General features: G+C 39.4%; 1 long non-coding RNA gene across 1 annotated transcript; it reads left to right on the top strand.

Annotated features, from left to right (window-relative positions):
• Window positions 1–2,522: 2,522 nt before the first annotated feature.
• On the top strand, window positions 2,523–16,215 carry 4930448I06Rik (RIKEN cDNA 4930448I06 gene). The gene is made up of 3 exons (NR_040475.1): window positions 2,523–2,776; window positions 7,360–7,399; window positions 15,937–16,215. It is a non-coding gene; the product is annotated as an RIKEN cDNA 4930448I06 gene (long non-coding RNA).
• Window positions 16,216–16,736: the final 521 nt, after the last annotated feature.

The raw sequence follows: 16,736 nt of genomic DNA, 5'->3' as shown, positions 1-16,736 counted from the left end.
TGTAAGAGGGAATTGGATCCCATTATAGATGCGTGTGAGACACTATGCTAGGAATTGAACTCAGGTTAAAGCTTTAATATGTAAAGACTGTCAGACTTTTAAAGTTATTTAGAACCTGAGGATCAATAAGAAAGTAGGGGTTGAGACTTAATAGTGATGTGGTTTGTGTGTCAAGTTGACAAGGGGTCAGGTTGTACTGGCTGGTTTTGTGTGTCAATTTGACACAAGTTGGAGTTATCACAGAGAAAGGAGCCTCCCTTGAGGAAATGCCTCCATGAGATTAGTGGCCAAGGTGGGAGGGTCCAGCCCATTGTAGGTAGTGCCATCCCTGGTCTGGTAGTACTAGGTTCTATAAGAAAGGGCAAGCCAGGTTATTGGTTGGGCATTCTCTTACTCTCTGCTCCATCCCTCATCTCTGTATTTCTTATACACAGAATAACATTTGAGTCAAAAATTTTGTGGGTGGGTTAGTGTCCCTATCGCACCACTGGGGTTCTTGCTTGGATAAAGGTATCCCGAATAAAAAGTCTATCTAATCTTGTTTTTTAACTCGTACTCTTCTTTCTCTGAGAGCTATCTTTAAACCTTTGATGAAGGCTGCCTCTTTAGATAGCTTATGTCCCATAACCTGAAGTGGAGATGACTCAACTTACCAAGGACTTCTCGCTCTTCCGTGAGCAGCGGAAGGTGTCCTTCACTACTTCTGAATTCTTGGGGTCGCGACGAACTTCTCTGGAACCTCCACTGATTAGGAATTACAATCTGGACCTCGCGCCACGTTGGGCACCACTTATCCCGTCCCGCAGGAGTCAGTTATTCGTGGGTGTGAGGAGGACCGCGAACCTGGAAGGAAATGGGAGTAAAAGAAAGAAGAGTAGGAGACCAGGAAGGGTACCTATCGAGGTCTCGTTTATTAGGCTGAGGTGCCTTCCTTTTAAAGCATACATTGCGGGGAATATGGGAGGGGTCAAGGGAGAATTATACAAAGAACAAAGAAGTGGGTATCTGCTGTCATGGGGGCCGAAGTCAGGCGCCAGGCAGCGGGCACTCTGGATCTTATCTCTGGAACATCGATCCTCCTTGACAGCCTTGGGGGTCAGGCTGGGCTCAGGCGTAACTCATGTCCTTGGATGGCATGGGAACTCAGGAAGAGATAGAGAAGAGGGTACTATAATTTAGCTTTACAGCCTCAGGTGCCAAGAAAGGAATAGGGAGGAAGGGGAGTGATAACCAGCTCTTAGTACAAGGCCATTTGGCCTGTTAGGGAGATTGTGAAGGGCTCACTTTCTCACGGGATGGTCTCTGACATAAAGGGGGTGGCTTCTTCATGTTCCATATACCCAGTGCTGTGAGTCACCGCTTAGGTCACCTCCATTGATTCTTGAGCACCTCTCTTGTCATGCCCTCTACCTCCATACTCCCGTAAGTTGGAGATTTCCATTCACTTTTAGAGCCATCTGCCCATCCCTCACGCCCTTCCCCACACCTGATCTTGAACCTCCACATCCCCCCGCATCCTGACTCCCTCCCTTTTTACTCCCTCCCTCTGCCTCTTATGACTATTTTATTTTCCCTTCTAAGTGAGAGTCATTCATCCTCCCTTGTGCTTTGCTTCTTGCTTTGCTTCTTTGGGTCTGTGGAGTGTAGCTTGGGTGTCCTGTATTTTATGACTAATATCCACTTATAAGTGAGTATATACCATGCATCTCATTTTGAGACTGGATCACCTCACTCAGGATGATATTCTCAAGTTCCATCCATTTTGCCTGAAAAATTCATGATATCTTTGTTTTTGATAGCTGAATACCATTACACTGGGTGTAGACCACATTTTCTTTATCCATTCTTTAGTCGAGGGACATCTAGGTTGTTTCCAGTTTCTGGTTATTACAAATAAAGCTGCTATGAACATTGTTGATTAAGTGTCCCTATGGTATAGTGGGGCATCTTTTGGGTATGTAGAGTTGTATAGCTGGGTCTTGAGGTAGAACTATTTTAAGTTTTCTGAGAAGTCACAATTAGATTTCCAAACTGATTGTACAAGTTTACACTACCAACAACAATGGAAGAGTATTCCCCTTGCTCCACATCCTGGTGCTATCTCTTGAGGGTTGTTGTTGATGTTGTTTGTTTGTTTGTTTGTTTTATCATAGCCATTCTGACCAGAGTAAAATGGAATCTCAGCTTTGTTTTGATTCATATTTCCCTGTTGAAGAAAGACTATGAACATTTATTTAATGACCTCTTGGCCATTTGAAATTCCTCTGTTGATAATTATCTGTTTATCTCTGAACCTCATTTTTTAAATTGGGTTCATTTTGTTGTTGTGGTCTAAGTTCTTATGTTCCTTATATATTTTGTATATTAGCCATCTGTCAAATGTAGGGTTAAGGAAGATCCTTTCCTAATATGTAAGCTGATGTTTTGTCCTATTGACAGTGTCTTTTGCCTTACAGAATTTTCAGTTTCGTGAGGTTCCATTTTTCAATTGTTGATCTTAGAGCAAGAGCCATTAGTGTTCTGTTGAGGAAGTTGTCTCCTATACCAAGGGGTTCAAGGCTATTTGCCCCTTTCTGTTATAGTAGGTTTAGAGTATCTGGCTTTCCATTTCCATGGTCGTTGATCCATTTACTTGAGTTTTGTGAACAGTGATAGATATGGATCTATTTGTATTCTACATGCACAAATCCGGTTAGACCAGCACCATTTGTTGAAGATACTTTCTTTATTCCATTGTATGGTTTTGGCTTCTTTGTCAAAGATCAAGTAGCCATAGGTATGTGGGTTTATTTCAGATTCTTCAATTAGATCCCCTTGATCAACCTGTGTGTTCCTATACAAATACCATGCAGTTTTTATGACTATTGCTATTAGTACAGCTCAAGGTCAGGGATAGGGATACTGACAGTTCTTTTATAACTCAGGGTAGTTCTAGCTGTCCTGGGTTTTTTGTTTTTCCATAAGAAGCTGGGAATTGTGCTGTCAAGGTCTGTAAAGAATTGTGTTGGAATTCTGATGGGAATTGCATTGAATCTATAACTTGCTTTTGGTAAGATGGCCATTTTCACTATGTTAATTATACAGCTCCATGAGCATGGGAGATTTTTCCATCTTCTGATATCTTCCTCAGTTTCTTTATTGAGAAACTTGAAATTCTTGTCATATAGATCTTTCACTTGTTTGGTTAGAGTTACACCAATATATTTTATTTTATTTGTGGATATAGCAAAGGGTGTTATTACCCTAATTTCTTAACCTGCCCCTTTATTGCTTGGATAAAGGAGGACTATTGAATTTGTTTTTATTTAATTGCATATCTAGCCTTTTTGTTGAAGATGTTTATCAGCTATAGGACATCTCTGGCAGAAGTTTTGGAGTTGATTATATATACTATCATTTCATCCACAAATAGCTATACATTGACCTCTTCTTTTCCAATTTGTATCCCCTTGATCTCCTTTAGTTATCTTATTGCTCAGCTTAGAACATCAAATATTATATTGAATAGGTAGGGAGACAGAGGACAGCCTTGTCTTCTTGTCCCTGATTTTAGTGGATTGCTTTGTTTCTCACCATTTAATTTGATGTTGGTAATTGGCTTGCTGTATATTGCTTTTATTATATTTATGTATGTGCCTTGTATCCCTGATCTCTCTAGAACTTTTAGTATGAAGGAATGTTGGATTGTTTTTAATTTACTTACTTTATACTTGTTCATTTTACATCCTATTCACTGCCTCACTCCTGATGACCTCTCCAAAAATCCTTCCCTCCGCTCCTTTCCCTCTTTTCCCTTCTCCTCTGAGCAGGTCGATCCTGATAGCCCTTCCCACAATCTTCAGCCCTGCCTTGGCACCTTTTTTCCTACTCTAAGCAGGTGGGGATCCCCCTGGCTATCCCCCAACCCTGTGTTGTCTAAAAAGGGTGTTGGATTTTGTCAAAGACTTTTTCAGAATCTAATGAGATGATCATGTGACTTCTTTTCTTTCAGTTTGTTTATTTGATGAATATTGTTGATGATTTTTTTTTATAATGAACCATCCCCACATCCCTGGGTTAAAGCTATTTGTTCATGATGGACAGTGCTTTTGATGTATTCCTGAATTTGGTTTGCAAGTATTTTATTAGTATTTTTGCTTCAACATTCATAAGACAAATTGGTCTGAAATTCTCTTTTTTTGTTGAGTCTTTGTGTGGTTTAAGTATTTTGGTGTCTGTGGCTTCATAGAATGAGTTTGGCAATGTCCCTTTTGTTTCATTTTGGGGAATACTTTAAGGAGGATTAACATTAGGTCTTTTTTGAAAATCTGGTACAGTTTTGCACTAAAACCACCTGGTCCTGAACTTTTTTTGTTTTTTGGTTTTTGGTTTTTGGTTTTTTTTTTTTTCTTTTTTTTTTTTTTTTTTTTTGGATGGGAGAATTTTAATGACTGCATCACTTTACTTAGGACCTATATGGCCATTTAAATACTTTACCTGGTCATGATATGAAGTTGGTAAGACATATCAGTCTAGAAAATCGTTCATTTTGTCAAGATTTTTCAATTTTGTGGAGTATAGGCTTTTGAAGTAAGACCTAATGATTCTTTGAATTTCCTCGTTGTCTGTTGTTCTGGCTCCTTTTTAATTTCTGATTTTATTTATTAGGATACTGTCTCTGTGTCTTGTGGTTAGTTTGGCTAAGCATTTGTCTATCTTGTTGATTTTCTCAAAGAACCAGCTCTTGTTTTTGTTGCTTCTTTGTATTTTTTTCATTGTTTATAATTGGTTGGTTTCAGCCCTGATTTTGATTATTTCCTGCCTTCTATTCATCTTATGTGTGCTTGCTTCTTTCTTTTCTATAGCTTTCAGGTGTACTTTTAAATTTCTGGTATGAGAACTTTCTAATTTCTATATGGAGGCACTTAATGCTATGAACTTTCCTCTTGGCACTGCTTTCATCATGTTCCATAAATTTGGGTATATTATGCCTTCATTTTCATTGATCTCTAGAAAGCCTTTAATCTCTTTCTTTTCTCTTTACTGACCCAGAGATCACTGAGTAGAGTTATTCAGTTTCTATGAGTGTATAGTCTTTCTAGTGTTTCTGTTGTTGTTGAAGTCCACCAAAAATCCATGTTGGTCAGATAAGATACAAGGCTTATTTCAAGTTTCTTGTATCTGTTAAAGCTTCTTTTTTGACTATGTGGTCAATTTTAGAGAAAGTTCCATGAGGTGCTGAGAAGAAGGCATATTCTTTTGTGTTAGAAGTGTTTCATTATTTCTCTGTTTAATTTTTGTCTGAATGACCTGTCAATTGGGGAGAGTGGGGTGTTAAAGACTCCCATGCTTAATGTGGGATTCAATTTCTGATGTAAATTTTAGCAATGTTTCTTTTACAAATGTGGGTGCCATAGTGTTTGGGGCATTGATGTTCAGAATTGAGATATAATCTTGGTGGAATTTTCCTTTGATGCATATGAAGTATCCTTCCCTGTATCTCTTGATTAATTTTGGTTGAAAGTCTATTTTATTAGATATTTGAGTGGCTACTTCAGCTTCCTTCTTAGGTCTGTTTGCTTAGAAAACTTTGTCTAGCCCTTTATCCTGATGTAATGTATATCTTTATTGCTGAAGTGTGTTTCTTGTATGCAGCAGAATGACCAATACTTTTTTCATAGCCATTCTGTACCCTGTGTCTTTTTCGTTGGGAATTGAGTCCATTGATGTTGAGAGATATTAACAACCAGTGATTGTTATTTTTCATTAATTTGATGGTGGTGGTGGTGGTGTGTATGTGCACTTTCCTTTTTTTTTTTTTTTTTTTGGTACAGATTTACCTATTTCCTGTTTTCTTGAATGTACCTACCCTATAAAAGGTTTGAGTTTTCCTGTTTTCTGTAGGGCTGGATTTGTGGTTAGATATTGTTTGAATTTTGATTTGTCTTTAAATATCTTGTTTTCTCCATGTATGGTGATTTAGAGTTTTGCTGGGAGTAGTAGTTTAGGTTGGCATCTGTAGATTTTTCGAGGTTGCAAGACATTTGTCCATGCCCTTCTGGCTTTTAGAGTTTCTGTTGGAGAAGTTGGGCTTAATTCTCACAAGTATTCCTCTGGAAGTTACTTGAACTTTTCCCCTTGCCACTTTAAATATTTTTTTCTTCATTCTTTAGATTTTGTGTTTCGATTATTATGTGCTGGGAGGATTTTCTTTTCTGGTCCAGATTAATTTGTGCTCTATAAGCTTTCTGAATGTTTATAGACATCCCTTTCTTTGGATTGGGAAAGTTTTCTACTATGATTTTTTTGAAAATATTTTCTGGTTCTTGGAACTGGGACTCTTCACCTTCTTCCATTTCTTAGGTTAGGTCTTTTCATGGTATCCCACATTTCCTGAATGATTTGTGTCAGGAATTTTTTTTTTAGAGTTAACATTTCCTTGATTGATGGATCAATTTCTTCGATAGTATATTCTATGCCTGTTGGTGGTGCTTGCATCTGTTCTTGTTCTTTTCCCTAGGTTTTCCATTTCCAGGATTCCCTCAGTTTGTGTTTATTGATTCTAATTCCATTTTCATGTCTTGAACAGTTTCATTTTCTTCACCTGTTTAATTATATTTTCCTGTATATCTTTAAGTGATTTATTTGTTTCTTCTTTAAAGACTTCTACCTATTTGATTGTGTTTTCTTGTATTTCTTTAGGGATTTATTCTTTTCCTCTTCAAAAGCCTCTATCATCTTTATAAGATTGTATTTAAGGTCATATTCTTGTGATTCAGTTGTGTTAGGATACCCATGGCCTGCTATAGTAGGGTAGCTGTGCTCTAAAGGTGTACTCTTGCCCTGGCTTTTGTTGATTGTGCTCTTTTGAGGGACTTTAGCCATCTGGACAGCTGTAGTCCCTGGATGTTCCTGTTGTAATAGGTATTGGGAGAGGGGTTAACCTCAATGATCTTGGTGTAGCAGGACTCTGATGGGTATCCTTGGGCTGTATGGTTACAGATCCATAGGTCTGTTTGATGAAGGTGGTCCAGTAGGTGTTTGATGAGATGGTAGAATAATGCAGGTCCCATTGGATAGCAGGTGGCTCAGGGCAATTGGGATGCCCCAGATGACTCAGGGGACAGAGAAGATAGATGGGAGAAAGGAATCTAACCTGTATGATTTTGGATCTGCAGTTATGATAAACGAGAGCAGAAGATGCTGGGATAGTCAGATTTCTACTATTATTAAGCCATATTACCATTCTTTCCTATCAAAGCCAGAGCCTTAGATCTATTTCTCATATTAGTGCCTGAAAATTCAAAGCATCATAAGATGTTCTTTTGTGAAAGAAAATGTTCAAAAGACTTCATCATGCCTCCTCAAATTGATTTCTAGCTAAAACCTGAACTCTTGGTCAAAGTTTGCCATAGCAAAGGTAAGGAGGCAATTACAGAAGTCCAATGATAATATGCACAAGAAGGATTTTTAAAAAAAATAGTGAGAGCAGATTTCAATTGGAAATGTTTGAGTGTGAAGCCAAAAATATGAGTGCCTAGCCTCCCAAAGTTAACATATTAGCCTGTGATGGCAGAATATCCCTAACATGCAGTTAGAATTCTTCTCACTATAACAAAATTTACACGTATGAAATCTACACAGTGAACACAGAAATATAGAGAAATAAAGACTTATGCAGGGGAGACACATGGGAGCCCAACAAGGACCAAATTACAGATATCATCAAAACTGAACTTGGTGAACCAATGAGATGTATTGGGGTTAGTTACAGGAATATGGGTGAAACATGGGTGACAGCTTACAAGACTTAGAATGCCAGAGCCCACTGCACAGCTACATGCAGCTCAGAAGGTTAGAGAGTTCTTCCCAGATAGCTTGCTTGATTTGAGCCTCTTCAAGGCAGCTGGGCTGGTCCCTGCTTCTCTCAGTCTCCTCGGATTTGATCTTTGATTTTTCCAGGAGTCTGGACTTATTTGAGAATGATTCTCTGCTCTCTATTGTATATGAATTCTCAGCAGGGGTGGGGGCATGTGGGTGGGGGAATGAACTGGTCATTTTCAGGAACTTTCTGAAGCTATTTGAGTTGTTAACTTTCTTTCTTAAAGAGCTTCCCCACATTTGCATTTTCCTGATGGCTAAGAATGTTGAACATTTAAGTGTTTCTTGTCCATTTGAGTGTTTTCAATTTTAAACCCCATTTTAAAGTTGCATTGTTTTCTTCATATTTTGATTTTTGAGTTCTTTAGGATATTAGCCTCTATCAGATAAGCAATTGGTAAGAACGTTCCCATTTCTGTGGGCTGATTTTGTCCAAATGATGGTATCCTTTGCCCTTCAGAAGCTTCTCAGTTTCAGGAAATTCCACTCATTAATTCTTGATCTTGGTGCCTGTGTTAATAGACTTTTCAGAAAGTCTATTCCTGTTCCAATGAATTCAAGGCTATTTCCTGCTTTCTCTTCTATCACCTTCAGTGTATCTGGTTTTAATTTATACAGAGTTGAGCTTTGTTCAAGGTGATAAGTAATTTTCTTTTTAATACTAATAGGAGTTTAAAGCTAAGGCTTTGTCTTATGCCTTGAAGATAAACTTTTGGTGTGAACATCTGATCAACACTAACTTTGAAGATTCTTAGAGATCGCATGCCCAGCAAACACACTTTGGCATTAGCTTTGGAAGTTCCAGGGGTAGCATGCTGTAGTTTGGATCTTGGATGTTCCCCCAAAAGACTAAATGATGAATGCTTGCTCCCCAACCTGTGGCACTATCAGGAAATGCTGGACCCTTTAAGATCTTGACCCCAAGGAGGTCAGACTGTTTGGGGGTATTTCTGAAATTCCTGTAGAATGAGCTCATTCCATAGACACCATAGATCTACACCTTACCTAATTTTGGAAGTTTACAGACATTGTTTCTTTAAGGATATTTTCAGTGTCACTGCCTTCTCCTTCCTTGGATGACAGAGATTTAAGTCTCCTAAAATCCTACACTCCCAAGCCTGTGGCCATTTCCATGGTGATTTTATTCTCGTCACTGCTATTGACCCATCCTCAAGTTCAGTGGCATTGCTGCCTTCAGTACTTTGTAATACTGAGCACATTCTGTGAGGGGCCGCTTTCTTGTTTTTCATATGTGTATGTGTATACTCTGTGTGTGTGTGTGTGTGTGTGTGTGTGTGTGTGTGTGTGTTTGTAGTGTGTATTTGTGTGTATAGTGTGTGCATGTGTGTTTGTGTGACAAGTATGTGTTTGTATGTATATAGTGTGTGTGTGTGTGTGTGTGTGTGTGTTGATGTCTGTGTATGTATAGTGTATGTTTATGTCTGTATAGTGTGTGCTTAGTATCCAGGTGTATAGTATGTGCATGTGTGTGTAGAGTATGTGTATGAGTAGTGTATGTGCGTAGTGTATGTGTGTAGTGTGCATATAGTGTGCGTTTGTGTGTATATCATGTGTTAGTGTCTTTGTATGTATAGTGTGTGTCTATATAGTGTATGTTTATGTGTGTAGAGTGTGTGTGTAGAGAGTGTGTGTGTAGTGTGTGTTTGTGTGTGTGTGCAATCTTTTGTCAAACATTACTTGTAACTTTTCCAAGAACTGTTGTGTGACAGCTTTAGAACCCTGAGAGTTAACTAACACTTAGTTCCTTCTTATGTTCACCTCTGTGCTGATTTTCTGTTCTTTTTGTGAAGTGCAGCTTTTTCTTATTAGTTGGACATTTGAGATATTTCCTTAGGACACCCTACATATCATTGACTTTTCTTGTTCTAAGAGTTGCTCTAGTAGGGACTAAACCTGGGATTTATGCATGCTAGGTGATCCCTCCGACTTTTGCCTCTGTGCTCAGCTGTTTTTTGTGAGAAATGTCTTGCTTTCAGGAAGGTTCATTTCTTATAGTCTCCCTGCCTCAGCTTCCTGAGAGCTTGCATGACAGAACTGCATCACCTGGCCCAACTAACTAATGTTGTGTTTTGTTTTGTTTTACTCTGATGAGGCTAGAATTGAGCACAGGTTCTTACATTGACTCAAAGTTACCTGATTACAGGATGGTGTGTGGGGAAAGTCAACCCCACCTGGCTCTCTAGCATTTTCCCTTTGAATTCGGTACACTGAATGTGACTTTTTTCTCTCTACGTTGGTGTGTGTGTGTGTGTGTGGTGTGTGTGTGTGTGTGTGTGTGTGTGTGTGTGTGTGTCAAGATGCACATTGATATCAGATGTATGTAGGGTAGATTATTGCCAAAAAGTTCTCCATTTTTTTCAGCTTTGTGTGTAGAAGCAGACTTTTCTGAAAGGGCTGTTTGTATGTTTGTTTGGAAGCTGGCCATCAATGGATCTGAATGAGATGATGAGAGTTCAGTAGCATCTCACCCAAGCTGTGTGGGAGACAAAGATAAATCAGGCCATTTGCAATACCTCACTCCTTGGATGTTAGAAACCCTCCAAAGCTCACCTTTGGCTCTACATGCTTCAAAGCCTTTGCTGCTGCATTGTAGCCACAATATCATTAGGGATTGGAGGTACTTGGGAGCAATGGAGCCAATGTCTCCTTGGCAACCTGACCTCTCCCATTCCTGTGTCTCCATGGATTTTACTTCTATACCTTCTCGCCTTTACTTCCTTCCCAGAACAGGGTTTCTCTGGTGCACTTTAAACCTTCCAAGGATGTTCCTACCTTGGTGTCCTTTCAGTGCTAGGTCAACTTTCCTGTAACTATTCTATAAGAATGTCTCTCTCCTTCATGTCCCAAACTCTGTATAAGTAAATTCCACTCATAACTCTATTCTCACCAACTCTGACCTTAAATTCTGACTTTTAATAACTTGGCCTCACTGGCTGCATTGTCAGTACCACGGTCATGCATACTCTTATTAATCCATTACTTGTTGTCTATCCAGGATCAACGATGATCAAATTATGTTTCTCTTATTCCTACTATTAATTTGAAAGAGTAATAAATGAAACAGAAGATTCCTTTTCCATATTTGAATGAAAAACCTGAAACGTTGGGAGTGTAACTGAGCTTCTGAAGACCAACTTCTAAGAGGAACCTTAAAACATTGCCTGGCACTGATGGAGACTGGAATGCTGCCTGCACTCCCACCTTAGAGATGCTGGCCTTCTGATGGGACAGACACAATCTGAGTACTTTCTACATGTTCCAATATTTGCACCATGTATGCAACTGTAGAACAGTCAATGTCACCTTGTGACTTGGATAGGGAAAGTCAGTATGGATTTGTACCCATGGCTGGTATCCTAAGCTCTGAGGAAACTGACGTCCTGGGAAACTTCACATCGTTTCTCTGGCATACATTCGACTGCTCAGTGTCAACACTCAAGGCCCTAAGTGGGACATAATCTTCATTATTTGATAATTATGTTCGAATTTCCAAAGTGGTCCCCTTATTTGTTTCCTGGGACTCTCTTTGGAAACTTGTGTGATAATTAGTTGATCAGCCTACCTTTCAGCATCAAGTGGTATTTCATCTTAATCTAAGATGTCTTTAATAAGAAGGTATCAGTGATGTGATAATTCAATTTGAAAGCCTCCAGAGACTTCTTTACATTATATTTGTCATACAAAAGTGGGAGCTACTCAAGTGGAATATGAATATCTCTGTTTAGTCATATTTAGCTGTGCTACAAAGCTGTGAACTAAAGACATAACTTTGCTAGACATATTTATAGTGTGTAAAAAAAGTAGGTAATGTTTATTTATATAATAATATTATTATTGCATGCCACAAATCCCATGATATATTTTAAAGTAGAGGAATAGGAACTCCTAAAGCATAGTTATTTAACTCAGTGCTTATGAAAGTACAGAAATCAAGCCATTTGTCAAAGAGCACCTCCATTTCTGCAGATTTTTAAGTGGGCTTCTTCCTCACTGTTGAAGTATTTGGGGTGGGGAGTAAGACATTTAGATAGATAGATGATAGATAAAAAGAGGATCAATAAATACAGATAGATGATAGATAGATAGATAGATAGATAGATAGATAGATAGATAGATAGAATGAATAGATTGGCAGTCAGGCAGAGAAGAAAGAGAGGAGGAAGAAAAAGAAAGAATTTAAGTTTTTTCTACTACTTATGCAACAAAGAGGAAGTTTTTAATTGTATATAAGCATATAATTTAAATGTCAGTTTTAACCTTGGACACTTGCAATGTTCCTCTTGCTCTTGGTGGTGCAAATTGGATGTTCTGGTTTTGTTTGATTTGATTTCTTGTTTTGAGTTAGTGTCTCGACATGTACATAGGGAAAACTAGAAGCCATCATCCCCTCCCCTGTCAGTCTCCCCCATTCTGGAGTCAACAGGAAACATTTGCCATCACACCCAGCATTTAACTTTCTTTTAATGACTAACTAAATCTATCAAGCTTTTGGATACTCCATGAAAATTATCGCTGAATCAACTCAACTTCCTTGTTAGACTAGCCATGAGAAGCAGGGGTAAATTGACCTTGCAGACTCTCATGGCACGTTCCACTCATCCTTCTCATTCAGGGATGCAGTGATAGAAGGCCTTTCATGCCCCTTTGTCCTCACCCCTGCTTAGTTTATCCTACAAGGACCACTGGCCTGTCACCCTGCACTTCACTCCCAGCCACTCCTCAGTCACCCAGCAGCTGGTCTGTGGAGATACTGGCTGACTGATGGATACTAAGGAAAGGAGCCTTCTCTCTAGCAGCTACATTTTCTCTTGACAAATGTTTATGTGGAATGATATTCTTTCATCACTATAATTTTCCCCATGTATCTAAGCCATTTCCTTGATTTCTGCTGTCCATCCACCTCTGGACAAGTTCAATTTCCTTGAATTTGTTATTTGCAAAGTACTCTCTCCAGTCCAAGGAAAGCCAGGATCCCAGGGCCTGACACATACCACAAGAAAGAACTGTGCATGTAGCTGTAGTTGGCTACTCTGCTTTGGCTTCTGGTGGGTCTCATGCCTACATCTGCCCAGGAGCTAATTGGATTCATGAATGAAACACACACACATACACACACACACACATGTCTTTCATTTTTGACATGCAATGACTAACTCTAAGGCTGGGCACTCCTAAACCTTCTGCTGCTGCCCCAGTCCCAATCTGTGAAGTGGTCAGTGGCCACTTATCCAAATTCTTACATGGCTGGTGGACTTTTATTTCTACAGCTCTTACACCCATTCCTTCTCCCCAGTCATGGCAATTCTCTGTCTTCCTTTCTCCCAGTTCCTTTTCTGTGCAAATCTAAAGGTTCTGCCCCTCTCTCTCCACCCTGCCATTGGCTCTTTATCAGTGGATCAAAAAACAATGGGACAAGGACCTTCAACATTTGGGCACGCAGATTCCAATTACTTCAAAGCATCAGGACCAACCCCCAACATTTTCTCTCATTCCCTTTTTCTTTTGTTCTCTTTGTATCTCATACTCACCTTTTTGTAATAATTCCCAATCATGTTCTCAAAAGGCAAAGTTATGCCCACATCTACCACTCTGAGGCATCTCCCCCTTGTGTATTACATGGTTGTGCCACTGAATAAAACCTTGAAGTTATGAATGGGATAACAGAGACTTGTACTTCTTTCCAAATGGTTGGGTTAAACTGGCTGTGCTGTTGAGTTGCATTATTACTAATGATGATAGTGATAATGTTCCCAGAAGTGGATCAATGCCTTGCTTGCATGTATCTGGAAGGTGGCTTTCTGAACAATGTCCTTTAGACAGAGAGAAAGAGACACCCAGCTGACCACCACGGAAGGCACCTGGGTAGTTGCTTCCCACTTACAGATTTTATTCAGGTGATGCCAGTGTATACCTTAATGTTCTTTCTCTTCTCTGATAATATTTACGGTCTCTAACATTCATTTATCACTTTCAAATGGTTCAATGACCACTTTTGATCCCTTTATGGCATTTTTATTTATTTCCTGTGTGTATGTGTGTGTTTGTGTGCATGTGTGCATGTATGTATCTATATGTTCATGCTTGAATGTGGATCAGGGGAAGTCAGAGGGTGATGCATGGGAGGCAGTTCAGTCCTTCCACCTTGTAAATTCTGGAACTGCACTCAGGTTCTCAAATTTGGTAGCAGGAGCCTTCACTGGCTGAGCAATGCCAGTGGTCCTCATTATGGATCTTTCATTGGGTCATGTCCCATACATTTTCTCCTACTGTTTCACTCTGGCTCTAACTTTCTCTTATGTGGTAGCTGCTCTCTCTTGTAACTTCCTATAGATGTCTTCATCCACTCAGATGACTTCCTTTGTACTCATGACTTGAACAGGGTCTTCACATTAGAAATTATTTACTAACGTTTGACTTTCTTCACCACAAAAAAAAAAAAAACCAAACAAACAAACAAAAAAAAACATTGCTATGATCTGGCCCTGTGACAAGTGCTTTTTGAATATTGAGTAACCCTCCCTGTGTTACTTAATTTGTTAAAAGCTATGGAAGAGGTGGTTTCCTCCATCACATACATGCCATAACTAAAGGTTGACCTGTTAAGTTTCTCAACATTATATAGCCACAGCATTTATAATTTGGAAATCTGAAGACCATCCAAAATCTACATCCAAAACTTAAAATTTAAACTCTAAAATCTAAAATCTAAAACCTCACCTTTCTTGAGTCCTGGATGGTTACACAAGTGGGAATTCTATATCTAGGTTCATGTACAGACCACAGGGTGTCTAAAAATACTACATAAAATGGCCTGGCTCCACATTACAGAACTTCATGAAGCTAATAAATCCCTTGATTAATGATGGTCTCGGTTTTAAGATGTACGTACAAGTGTTTTTACTATTTACATGTAAATACTCTAAAGTCTAGAATGAAAAACCAGTAATGAAACACTCCTGATCCAGGTATTTGAGACAGGGAGTTTTCATCGCCACTCACAAGTGACTTGGACCAAACTGAAGAGTGTAGCTCCTGACTGCTATGCTATCTGATTGATAAGGATAAAAGAAGCCTCCCGGGAGCATTCTCCCAGAAGAACCTAGCCTCTGCATTGTGGCTTTCCATCCCATGACCCTGCAAGGAATAGGAAAGACAAATTATGACTGACAGAACGAACCAGTGTCTCAAGGAGTCGGAACAATTCTCAATTCCTGGAGTTACAGGACAGTGTTTGTAGTACAGCTTGGTGTTTGAGGGACTGTGGGAAAAATGCAGGTGGCTCTCCTTTTATGATGTTTAATTCAGCAGGTGGAAGGGTTCTCAGTTCAAAATGCTGCTAAGGCCTTGCGCTCTGCAAAGCCGGCTGTGGAGGGAACTGAAATACCCATCCCTTCCCATGGCACACTGCTTCTTTTATTCATCAGCTGAGGCTGGCACTGCCCTGCTCGTGAACTTGTCCCTGTACTGACACCAAAGCTCTCTCGAGTGCCAGGGAAACACATCCAAGAGAATTAATTGCATTAAGCAATATTTTCCTTTGTCACATCATCTCCCACATGTCCATCCTCCAGTTTCTGTTGCATAGGCACTTTAAAAAGGCTTATGGAACTTGTTAAGCCACAAACATCCCAGTTCATTCCAGTTACATATTATGAACACGTTTTGTTTCAAATACATCTTGTATTGCTCATAGGCTGTGGGTAGGTATTTATTCCTTCCGCTTTCATTATATTCTGTTTCCTTCATCTGGGTGCCACTGTCATTTGATTGAACATACTGTGTTTTCTTGATGCCTGTTGCTTAATGAGAAGTGAATTGGTCCTTCAACAATTACCTACTAGAGAGACCAACCACAGTCAGAGATGTTCTGAAGACTTTTAAATGCTAGTAAAATTAAACCAATTGATAACTCGTTGTCTGTCGTTTGCCCTTAGGTTATTAAGTAATTGAAACTAAGTGAAATATGATTGTGCCATTTTTTGGTGATTGAGAGTATCATACACTAACTCCTCACCACTTTCCCATTGTTTCATCATGGCTTCCTTTGTTTTGTAGGCCTGGCTGGACCGTGCTGCCGGACAGGACAGAAGGCACTGGTTTGCTGGGAGTTGCCCTCTTCCCTTCATCAACAGACTTACTCCATCATGCAGCCATGTGAGGCTGGCGTGGCTTGCCTTTCACATTTCCTGCCTTCTCTGGTGATAGGGGATTTGTTGACATTTTTCTACAAACCCTGTTGCTATTATGAATCAGAAACAGATTTCAAGCTCCAGCACTCTCAGAGTTAAGCTGCATTGAAAAGGAGGGAAAAAAAAATAAATGGAAAAAACTTCGAGATTTAAAGTAAGAAGTGATTTGAAAGAATGAATCAGTGTGGTCTCCCCTTCCCCACTCCCTGAAACACAATCTTTTAAACGCATCACACAGCACAGTTACAACAGGAGACGGTATTCTTTCAGAAATGTCTAGAACCATGTTCCTTCGGTGCTTTCTGATGTACTAATTATGATACTAGCTAGTGAGTCTCTTGCTAGTGGTTGTCACCATCATTATCGTGCAGTTACTTATGCAGTAAAGAAATCCCTTGAACATAAGAAAACCTTAAAAATTCTTCTCATTTTTATGTTCTTAAGCTAAAGTGAACCCAGTTATTTAGAATTCCTTTGTCTGTGTCTGTAACTAGCTTCACAGGCCAGGAGGATGAAATGTTCTTTCTAGTAATACCTTCATTCATGGTCAGTTACACTCTTAATTGATGGTATTCTTCAATAAGAGAAAGATCTATCCGCAAGGGTCTTGTACAAACACATGCTGTGTAGGCACCACAGTCAATGCAGAGGCTAAGCAAAGCCCTT

The sequence above is a fragment of the Mus musculus genome, chromosome 1, assembly GCF_000001635.26.
Source record: "Mus musculus strain C57BL/6J chromosome 1, GRCm38.p6 C57BL/6J".
Lineage (NCBI taxonomy): Eukaryota > Metazoa > Chordata > Mammalia > Rodentia > Muridae > Mus > Mus musculus.
The sequence above is the reverse complement of the archived record's forward strand: the minus strand, read 5'-3'. Positions and strand labels throughout refer to the sequence as shown.